Source organism: Nanorana parkeri, unplaced genomic scaffold (genome assembly GCF_000935625.1).
Source record: "Nanorana parkeri isolate BGI_ZX_2015 unplaced genomic scaffold, ASM93562v1 scaffold430, whole genome shotgun sequence".
In the NCBI taxonomy this organism is placed as follows: domain Eukaryota; kingdom Metazoa; phylum Chordata; class Amphibia; order Anura; family Dicroglossidae; genus Nanorana; species Nanorana parkeri.
In genome coordinates, this window is record NW_017306698.1 from 773,597 (window position 1) to 785,734 (window position 12,138).

Consider the following 12,138-nt stretch of genomic DNA (forward strand, 5'->3'; position numbering starts at 1 on the left):
CACCTTAGTGTTGTGCTCTTATGTAGGTTGCAGTAACATGGAGTAAGCTTTCTGCTGGGTGAGGCATTCCCCAGCTCCGCCCCCACCCGCCCCAAGTTTATAGATGCCCCACCCCCAACCCAGTCACCGAGCTGTGTGTGGAGGAGGGAGGGAGGAGACAGGGAGGAGCCTCCCTGTCCCTCACTTGCTCGTCACTGGTGAGGCATTGAGATCGATGTCCCCATTTGGTTTTCTTTTTCATTTTTTTATTGGACAGCTTGGACCATTGGGGCTTTGCCATTGGTCCAAACCATCCACAAAGCTCAAGCCTCTAACACAGAGTAGAGGCTGTTGCAGCTCTTGCCTCACTATATTAGGTTACACAAAGCAGCGGGGAGGCTTTCCATGCTGTGTAAGCCGGTCTGAATGGAGAAAAAGCTGTCAGCTTCAGACTTATGGGCCCTCTTGAGCTAGCTCCCAACCAATCAGAAAACCCCAGGGGTGTGAGACCGGAGGACTAAAGAGCTTTATGATATTTAACATTGGCCTCCCATAGTGTCGATTTCCCAAATGCTTCCATATTGGTCTCTGGTTATTAAGGTTCTGCTAATACATGTTATTGTTAACCTCGTTAATAGCAATTATGGCTAACTTGAAGACCTTTAAAATACTTTCTGCCAAAAAAAAAGTTTAATTGAAGGCTGGTGTAATCATGTTGCACTTTGGCAAATTGCCACAGAATGAGGGGGCAAGTGGGGTTTTCTGTGTCGTTTTGGGTTGCTCAGACCTAATAATAATTTTGTTTTTGGATAATCCTTTGGTAAATGTCATTGCTGCTAATCTTCTATAGCCTCTCTGCAGCCACTTGTTGTCTTTATGAACTCTAATAATGGCTGCGTGGCATTTTGCAATGCACCCCCATATATTTACCACTAAATATAATAAGGTCCACTGATTTAACTGGTATTACATTAGTGTTTCACAGGTTTGTGATCATTTTACATTTCACACAAAACACAAATGTCATCCAGATCATTCTACATCATTGTTGCGATCTGGGGGATTCACTTTGTATTTACTTTTATATATATTTTTGTACAATTTTTTTTTGTCTACATGACTTGAGGAAGGGAGGTGTCTGGATCTGGTCAGTGCACCTATAGAGAAATGTGTAGAAGCTTTGGAAGCACAAGATCTAAAACTCATGAGATGAGTTTAAGCCCAGTATCTTTAGATACTGGGCTGATTCCAGCCTGAACACGCACCAGGACCCACAACAGCCGCTGATTCCTGATGCCATTTTAAAACAGCTCTGGGTTGAAAAGCCGCTCTCTCGATATCGTTGACAACACTGGAGACTCAAGTGGCTTACATATACCTAAAATGTGAAATCGGCTCTGTTGCATAACTGGTTAAAATAAGTTATGGAGAATCAATCAGACTAGCATAACACTTTAGTCAATAGTCGTAAGAAATCAATATAGAAAGCCAGTGTATGCTGGCCTTTTATAATAAAATAAAGCAAATGTTTAAAAATCATTCTGTACAGTCCCATAGCTGGGCCTCCTCATATTTCTGCTAAGAAACTTCACAACATCACCAGTAGATGTCAGCAACATTATGGGAGAATTCAACCTAACCCGTTCTGCATGGAGATGTTTATATACCATATCTTTAAAAGGTAATACAATTATTATTATTATTATTATTAGTATTATTATTATTATTATACAGGATTTATATAGCAAAGAAAAGAAAACACCGGGCGCCCGCCCTGGTGCAATAATTATTTTATAAATGGAAATAGTAAAAAAAAAACCTCTTTTTACTCACAAACGGAGCAAGAACAATGTCACATTGGACTTGTAGTCCTCACTGAGTAAAAAGCTGTTGGATGAATTGTCCAGGAGCTCTGCTGGATGCAGAGTCTCGCTGCCACTTAGCTAAATGCATTTTCGGGGGAACTTCCCCTTCTTCAGAGCTGAGGAGCTGACTAACGATAATGGTCAATCAATGAGCCTGTAAGGTTTCGAAACAAGTCCAATGTTACATTGTTCTGGCTCCGTTTGTGAGTATAAAGAGTTTTCTTACTATTTCCATTTATTAAAGGATTATTGCACCAGGTCGTGCGCCGGTGTTTTCTTTTCTTTTTTATGCAGTATCCAGGATCCCTTGTCTGTTACGGGGCGGCCCTACTGGATTTTTTTATTAACTCTTTGGGCCACAGGAGGGTGTCTTTGGTTGTGCAATTGGCACTGGCTGTGTCATTTTTGTGGCTTGGGAACAGGATTTATATAGCGCCAACACTTTACAATATAAGGAAGACATTACAATCACAATACAATGCAAGACAAAATGGTAAGGAGGGCCCTGCCGTGAGGGCTTACAATCTAAAAGTTAGCAATGCTGTACAATTAACTATTAATATTATTATATTATTAATAATATTATTATACAGGATTTATATTGCACCAACAGTTCGTGCAGCACTCTACAATATAAGGAAGACATTACAGTTACAAGATAAGATGGTAAGGAGGACCCTGCCCGTGAGAGCTTACACTCTAAAAGGGAGGAGCAAAGTGATACAAGAGGTGGTAACTCTGTGGGGATAAATTGTTTTAGAAAGTGACAGTTCAGTGGTTAGGTAGAAGTGTGATAGGCTTCCCTGAAGAGATGAGTCTTCAGTAGTCACCTAAAGGCAGACAGAGTAGACGATAGCCAGACAGGTTGGGGTAGGGAGCTCCAAAGGATGGGAGAGACTCTAGAGAAGTCCTGGAGGTGAGCATGAAATTCAGTTGATTCGGCGATTCGTCTAACCGTTAAAACAAGAGATCATTCATGCATAAAAAGTGCTTACATAAATAAATAAGTGCAGAGACATGGCAGGCCTTCCGACCCAAGATATACATTGCTCCAGGCTAGCCAAAAGGCCTGCCCAAGAAGCATACCAAATACTTTTAAAGCCAGAGCATCAGCATAACAACCAGGGACCTAGAATTTTCAGTACTAGATCACCAATGGTGTATTTCTCCTATGACAAATTTACTTTAAAATACTTTCTAATGCTAACACCATGCCTGCAGGGCTAAAGAAAACATTCCATATGAAAAGTATGCACATGATTAGAAGTTACTATTTAATAACGAAGATTTTCCTAACGAAGAAAGTAGAGCAGCTGTCACCTCCAGCTTTTATATGGGAAATTCAGATAAACCATTTACCAGATTAAACATTCTAGTGGGAAAAGAAGTACGCCCTGGGCAACATATTTGAAATGACTTATTATCAAACCCATCAGGGTCTCAAATTTTATTCCACTATAATGGAAGCAAACAAACTTTTATAACTGTCTCATTAACCTAAATCAAATAATTTTTGTTCAAAGTAAAGGTTTTTCTGCACTGCTAGTATATTTCTTGTTAACCCTTGCCGTTGTTGACCACATGTTAAAATATTATGAACCTTTAATCCTTAGGTCACAAACAAGTTGTCATATCGGAATGGATACATGTATAAGTGACTTACTAATCCTGGTACTTGTGGCTCCATGGTTTGGTTCACATTGCTTGAGAAATTCTAGCACACAGACAGCTTTGGCCTCTGATTACCTGTTTTCTGGTGTTTTCCAAATCAGTGGATTCACTAAAGCAATAGAATAAATATGAGGATGGACAATCCCAAGGAAAATTTCTACTACCACCAACCTAAACCTTTGATCCAAGTTAGGATGGGTCTATGGATTTATGATGTGCATGACAAATTTTGAACTACCATCTGTAAGTGACAGCAGAATGGAGATTTGGCAGACCAAACAACTTTGCAATCTTACGTTGTCTTGTTTTGGTGATCTCCTGCACAATGTAAGCCAATTTTGCTGTTCTAAAGTATGTCACAGGGCAGAACAAAACATATACAGTACATCTCTGCAAAACATGCACATTTCCCTGAATGTAATAGCAGAGAAACACTGCATTATGGCCACTAGCTGGCACTAAGGATCGCAATTTTATACGTATTTCGTCTTCCTCAGCTCCAGGTAATGGCCATAATGTGGCATTTTCCTAATATTACATTCAACTTGGAAGGAAAGTATGCACCACTCCATGCTTGCTCCTGTGATTGACTACAATCTGAATACAAATAATTATACTAAATGTTAGATTGTAGTCCATCACAGGAGTGAGCTTGGAGCGGTGGCTACTTTACAACACACCGGGACCATGGGGAACAAAAGTAACAACCCTCCAGACGGAAGGTCAGCATGCATTTAGAGATGATGTGAGGATCTACAGCCGAATGATACACAAATAAGGTACATTTCTACAAGGTACTTGAATTTATTTTTAAGATTTAACACCTGAGTTTAGTGTCACTTTAAATGGCTAAAGCCATATTTAGATGGGTACAGGTCTATTAGAAATGTTGGATATGTATTATACAATATTTTAGATACTTCATTGAAGTCATACATTGTATAACGTAGTTTTGTTTATATACATGTTCTGTGCACGGTGTTATGATAGCATGGAGTTTGCAATGTATTGTATTGTAATGAACTATGTGAGTGATGCACCCCTCCCTTCCCTATTAGATAAAACATTTTGAGAAGTGGTAATAATACCCTATTTATGTGGATTATATTATTCAGGGTCAAATGATGGCTCAGAAATTACACATTTATGTAAATCTGGAGCCTACTCCGTTCTAGGCTGTATGTATCAATGTCTTAGAGCCTGTGTTGGTGGGCTTGGGCTTGTGTTGATTGCATCTGTTTGATATCAGTTTGAGACCCTTCTGAGAATGGGAATATGGTTACGAGGAGTTTTTATTTAGAATTAGAAGTGTAACATAAAAACATTTGATTCCAATAAAGCAACATTCCAAAAGGTAATTCTTCCTGTTCATGCAATCATCCCCTTATTTTGTTTAGGTTAAAAATAAAACACACAACGCAAATAACTGTGAAAAAGATGTATTTTATGGTGCAACAGTCAAAGCCATAGGAAACTATTTTGTAACATATTTTACATACAATCACAGACATGCTAATTCCACGTGGAATTCTTTTATAGAACCAAATTTACACTAAGGCAAACTGGACATGAACGGAATAGTATCTAAGTCCAATTTGATCAAATTCATGTTTTATTATGTATGGGTCTTGCTGTAGCCTCATACTATTCAGCAATCATAAATGTTAAAGTGACATTAAATCGTCAGATTTTTTAACATAAACCAATACTGTAATGTGTGCCTTACTGTAATCCATGGTTGTTTCCCTTCTCTTTGCTGCTCTTCCTTTTAAATTTGTATCTGTTCTCATGCTGGGCAGAACTTCTGTTTTGCAGCAGACTGCCTTATCTCAGGAATGGATACACGGTGTCTGTGTATCCGTTTGTATAGGCTTGAAACCTGAGCCAGCACTACAGGAAGAGGCCCTGAGCTGAAAAGGGAAGTTCTACCCAAGCATGAGAAGACATGAGGATTTAAAAGGAAGAGCAGCAAATAGAAGGGAAACAACCATGGATTACAGTAAGGCACACATTACAGTATTGGTTTATGTTGAAAAATCTGAGGGTTTAATGTCACTTTAAGTCTAACTGAGCCTAACTAAATCAAGTTCTGATTGGCCTTCCTCTTACATCTAACCTCCTGCCAATGTATACAATGTAGCAATGCATTTCTACATTTGAGAGCATTATATATGGTTATGTCTTTTTATATTACTTTACAGTGAACCATTCATTGCAGGAAGATGTTTCATGCTTATTGCACAAGTCCCTCGTGTATAATAACATTCGTGAAACATTATTTATTGCCTTTGAAATCCCTGTATACCCTTGGAAGTCTGAAAATAAATTAAACTTTAACTCCACCTTTTTGCGCCTTATACTGTAAGCCAAGGAAGGAAACTAAACTTTGTAAATTGTATTATTCATTTTTAACAACGTTTGTAAACCGTCCTTCCTTTTTAATTGTTAGTTTAAAATCTTTTAACAACGTATTATTTTTACTGGGTGTGTTCTTGGCATTTAGTTTGCAAAGCAAATGTAGGCTTTCTAATCAGAAAGTCCAGCACCGCTTGTGTGCTTTTTGTCAGCTTCTGCTTGAAAAACTCAGAGCACAGCAAGAATTCCTTATCTAACAAGACAGTAAGCAAAATAGGCAGACAGCTAGCATTTTCAGTTTGAGACGGCAGGGATAACAGATTCCATGTTTCATTTAAATCTTTGACGTTATAACAGAGTTTATGACAATGCTCTGTTCTTAGATAAAATTTAAAAGGGCCGTACCCAGAGTGTATGCTTAAAGCAGAGGTATCGGAAGAGTTATATATACTCTTCCCAATACTTAGAGCTGGTATGGGACACTGCAGCTGTCTCTATCTCCCGAGAGCTGAGCGATCATATAAGTGCTGATCACTCAGCTTATGATCTTCTCCCTGCAGTGAATGTCAGTCACGGCTATCCACAGAGATTCCTCCTCCCCTCTCTGTTCCTACAGCACTCATTGGAGGGACAGACTGGAGATGGGGCGGGCAAAGCTGGCTCTGGCTCCATATTGTCAGGATTCTTCCCGTTTGCAGTGTGGCTCTGTGCTGTCAGCATATGGCAGCAGTAGACCCCTATATGCTGACTTTGGGACACAGGAGTGCATTAGTAAATGTATTCTTGTGACCCAAAAGAGAAGTAAAGCCAAACAAAGGTTTGGCTTTACTTCCCTTTTAATTACATTGTAACGTAAATCTGAATGCTTGTATACACAATGAAAATGTAAGACTCTCTTTGCTTGGCTCAGTGCATTCTGAGTCACTGAAGTGGACAAAATATGCAACCAATGAAGGTATGACCTTATTAGCTGCATACTTGCTGCAGTTTAGTAAAAGTACAGAAGCCAACGAATATTCATGACAGTTGGACAAGTAGGATTTTTAAAAACAGGGCTCAGCATTAGCAGACTTCATGTTTCTCTCTCTACAGGTTCCTTTAAAAAAAAAAAAAAACTAAGCTCAGGTGATTGTAATAAAAAGAGTGAAAGAGGGTTTTAGGAACCAAGCATGTACATTTTAAAGCAGGTCACGTTGGAAGATCCACCATTGCAGCAAGCAAGATATTAAATTTCTTAATTTACAGGTGCCTTAATTATAAATAGCAAAATAGGATATAAATGCTGTTTACAAACTTTATTTCCTATCCTGCTTTTAATGTGGACAAACCCAAAAATTTGTTCCATGGTAAATTATAGGTGTGCATAAAGGAGGGTGAGGGAGGATAGGTTAAGGTGTTGGAATCTGAATTAAAGCAGAACTATACCCTATTGTCCTTTTAAGCCAAGTAAGGGGCCATCTTAGCCTCTATCTGTACTATAATTATCATGCTGCTGCACACGTGATCAGCTATGACACCAGCCATTTTATGGCTTTAAAGTTCAGTTGAGAGCTGGAATATACACTCTGGCAACCGTGACAGGTATTACCCGAGGCATACCTTGAAAGTAACTGTATTGGGATGGTCTTGTTGGTGAGTCAAGTTCCACTTTAAATTATAAGCCATAATTAACCAGATCCCTTGGCAATATCATTTCTGTACAATGTCACATGATGTAAGCTCTGCATTAGGTCACATGACCCAAAGCAGCCATATGGGTACCAATGCCAGCCATCTTCATTCACTTTGACTGAAACTTTGTGAATGTCAAAGCTCCAAAGCCCTGTTGCCGCATATTTAGGTCATTTGACCTGGAATTGGAGCATTGGTGTAATATAGCTGACAGAGATTTGTATACATATGCTGACACCTCCACTTAACCTTGACTTATGCCCAGCCCCATAGCAAATATGTCAGAAGGTGGAGTTGCATTTTAAGTGTAGTTAGAAATTCAAAGGCAATGTCATGAAAAATCTGAAACACTAGCTTGAAATTACAGCAGTGAATCACACGTAGAATAAGCCTAATACTTAGAACAACAGCACCATATAATCTAACAGTGCTATAGAAAAATAAACTGTATTCACAGTACACAGTGACAATGAACTAAAACTGGACCAATGATGTAACGATACTGTTCACTGCATAGCTATTTTGTATAGGTTATAAGACAATTCTACACAAACAGTTTACAGTCCTTTTGAGATTGCTCTAGCACTCAAGCGTTGTACATTATTTTGCTTTTTCATAAATCAGAAGATGATTATATAGTTGAGAAGTTTTTTCAGTGCCTGTAACCATGTTTCAGTGTATATTGGGGATCTGTGTGTACCTTATACCAATTAATTCATCAACAGTCTGGTTAACTTGCGGTAAGGACCAATAAACCTAAAAGGAACAGTGTACTACAAACAGTGCAGCTCTATTCTCTATATACATATGAGAGATCTATTCTTGTTTTTGATGGTCACTTCTGGAATAGAGAGAAATGAGGTAAAGAATAGTTTAGTTTAATTTTTGGAACACCGATTTCCTCATTCACATTAGTCCATGTCCTCAAAGGAGTGGACGAAGTTACATTTCTACAGAAATGCAGATACAAACTCAGGCCAGTCTGGGTGAAAGCCAATGAATTTGGATGGATATGGGTACTACAGCACCCATGCAATCACAGGAAGAACATACAAGTTCCATGCAGCTAAGGTACAAAAAAAACTTAGCTTCTGAAATATATATTCAGGATAATCGGGCCAATTTGAAAACATTGCCTTTCACCCTTTTTCCTTGTTGTTCTGTCTTCTGTGAGTTGTACTGTAGCCATCAACATATTGCCATTTAAAAGTTGCTTTCTAACAAACTCAACTGAAGGCATAGAGCTCTCTGCATACAGTTATATAAGGGAGAGCATAGCTAGTATCTAGTATAGTCTAACACCTCCAACACACTTTATTTTGTGTATGTTTGCAGACATTTCACTTAAAGCATTTGCTTTACCTATATGACGATTTGGGCTGCTTGATAGCAACAAAACGTTCTCATTTTAATTGTATCACAAATGTGCATCCTTGTTGGCACTTAGTTCTTCTTAGCTGGTAGGCAACACAAGAGCAGATCCCTCTCCATCCTATCTATCTGGCTTACCCTCTACCCACTGCCCATTTGGGCAAAGGATATGTCTGACCAATAACTAAACATTGAAGGTCCATTTGACAGCAAATGCAGATTAAATCTCATGAAATATCATAACAATTCCCCGCAACAGTATTTAATGAAAAATCATTAGTATATGAGTGCAAAAGAGAGAGCTTAGGTGCAAACTGATCTGGTACATTATGCAGCCTTAAAGTGAGTTTTCCAAGCATGTAGTACCTTCATAATCACCTCTGTCAGCTGTTTCAAGCACCCATTGTTTTCCCCAAAAACCCACCACCTAAGACAACTAAACACCTTTATTATTCATATGCAAAATGTTACTTTTTGGCAAAAGTTTACATCTAAGCCTCCATGTTTGTGTCTAACCACTTCCCTCTGGCCACGTATGTATGAAGAGAGCAATAATAAATGACAGTCACAGAAAGAGCAGAGGTGTCATGCGGGCTGTTAATCTCATGTAGAAATCAATAACAACCACTAGTCTTTATAGTTTGAAATAAAAGTTCTTTATTTCAAAGACAAGATGACAATAAACAGAACAGCCAAGGGTTAAAAACAATCTCCCTTCATTGTGACTTTGAGCGTTGCACGTGCATGAAAGGCTGGACTCTGGGCTCATAAAGAAACATAGTTCACTGGCTTCTATACATTAAACAGATGCCATTGCATTTAAACACAGTGAACCGGCGAACCATCTTTCCATATGCCCGGAATTCAGCCTTCTTTGCACATGTAATACTCAAAGCCCTGATGAAGGGGGACTGTTTAACCGCTGAGACACGTTGTAAGTTTTGTTATATGTCATCTTGTCTATGAAATAAAGGTCTTTAAAGACTAGTGGGGTGGCAGTATCAATTATAAGATTCTACTCTGGGTACCTTGTGAGCCCCCCTCCTTCATCTCCACCTACAAGAGAGTTATCAAGCATTTCTAACTAAATTCGGTTGTGGTAAACCGGGCCTAATAGCCCATTATCCAGCACCACCTATCCAGATATTTCAAATGTGGGCTGTGAATGATAGCCTGGCCTCACCTTTAATGTGGGAGAGGCAAGATGGTGGCTCCCAATGGGAGAATCATTCCGTATCTGGAAACAGACCTGAGCTGCAACGGAAAGGTTTTTTCTTTTACATTTTACATACAGAGTAGATCCATTTTAGGTTTGTTGGTCCTTTAAATGCTTCATTGATTACATTTAAGCATTTGTAATAAAACAGACAATCAGAGCAGATTGTTCTCATCACTATGACGAAATTTTTACTTACAAAGTGTTTACGACTTATTTCAGAAGGAGGAACATACAGTGTCCCATTAGCACAAGCTTTTATAGATAATGTACTGTAAATCGTCATAAAATATCACATGTCTATATCACTTACACGTGACGTAAGTGTACTAATACAGCATGAATGATGTTTCCTTAGTTGTGCTCAGAGCTACATGGATTGATATGGATGAATGTGGTCACTCATACAAAGAACCTGCCATTTTGCTACACCGTGGAAAAAAATGTATAAAAAGAGGTTATAGTTGTTATGTAACATAAAGATTACATAGATTTGCATAAAAATAATGAACAATGGAATAACTTAGCACCTATTCATATGAGTGACTGAATTGTCATGTAACAAAAAGAGGTATGGTACTTTCCATTCAACAGCTTGTGTATAATCTACACATTGAGGCAAATTCATTAAGACACATCAAGTGAGAGGCTACTAATGTATGCTTGCTTCAGCAAAACAACAAAAAAAGAAACAATAAATATAAATTCAAATAAAGTTACTCTAGGATTAAATCAGTACCCTTCCCACATTTCTATTTCAGGTTTGGTAAGACATTTTTTTCTAGTTTTGGATAAAGTAGAGAAATATTAGAACCCCCTGTCAGGTGTTTATTGCCATCTATGCCCCCATGGACATGGATGGATTCATTGTCTTTATTTGTTCTGAGGACCACAACATTTTACAGTTGTGACAAGAACAGGACAGACTTTATAGCTCACAGGTCCAAAGACTTCAAGAAGTATGGAAAGCTAGTGGATAATTCCACTTGTCATAATGTATCAAAAAAGAAAAATATCAGTGTTAGAATATTGACCCATTTACAAGATTTAGGAGAACTTTAAAGTGACCTAAACTCGGGAGGCAAATCCTAAAAATCCATTCAACTACCTTAACTGTTAACAACAATGTACCTTATTTGTGTATCACTCGGCTGTAGATCCTCAAATCATCTCTGAATTGGTGGAGACACTGTCCTTCCTTCTGGAAGGTGGCCACTTTTGTTCCCATGGTCCCTGTGTGTGTTGTAAAGTAGCCACCACTCCAAGCTCATTCTTCTCATGGACTACAATCTCATGGTAACAATTTTGTATAAAGATCGTGGTCCATCACAGGAGTGAGCTTGGAGTGGTGGCTACTTTACAACACACACAGGGACCATGGGAACAAAAGTGGCCACCTTCCAGAAGGAAGGACAGTGTCAGCATGAATTCAGAGGTGATTTAAGGATCCACAGCCGAGTGATACACAAATAAGATTTTTTGTTAATAGGGTACCTAAATGCATTTTTAACATTTAGAGTTTAGAGTCACTTTAAAGGGACTCTGTCATGTGACAATCATGGAGGCTGCCATTGCTGAACTCTGCTTCTAAAAATGCTAGTCCCCTGGCGGTCGCTTCAATACTTTCTGAATTACTGACCTAGAACAAGCATAGAACAGAGAACTCTAAAAGACAGAGAACTCTCTGTCTTTTAGCAAGCAGTAGATATATGCAAAAACTTTTTTTTTAAAAACCTTTTCAAACAGGTTTAAACTTACCTGTGTCTCCGTCACGCGCTCCCCTCCGAACATCTGAAGAGTCTCAGGCGGCCGCAAAGGATCTTGGGGCGGGCGCATGCGCAATTCAGATGTTCGGCCGGGAGACGGGGAGAGACACAAGGTAAGTCTATGGAGCAGCGTGCACCAGCACAGATTCCGTGGGACATCAGAGGAGAGGAGGACAGCTGAAAACTACACTAAAGAAGATGATCGGATTAAGAGGCATCATTTAAGGTAAGTCCTTACACTAAC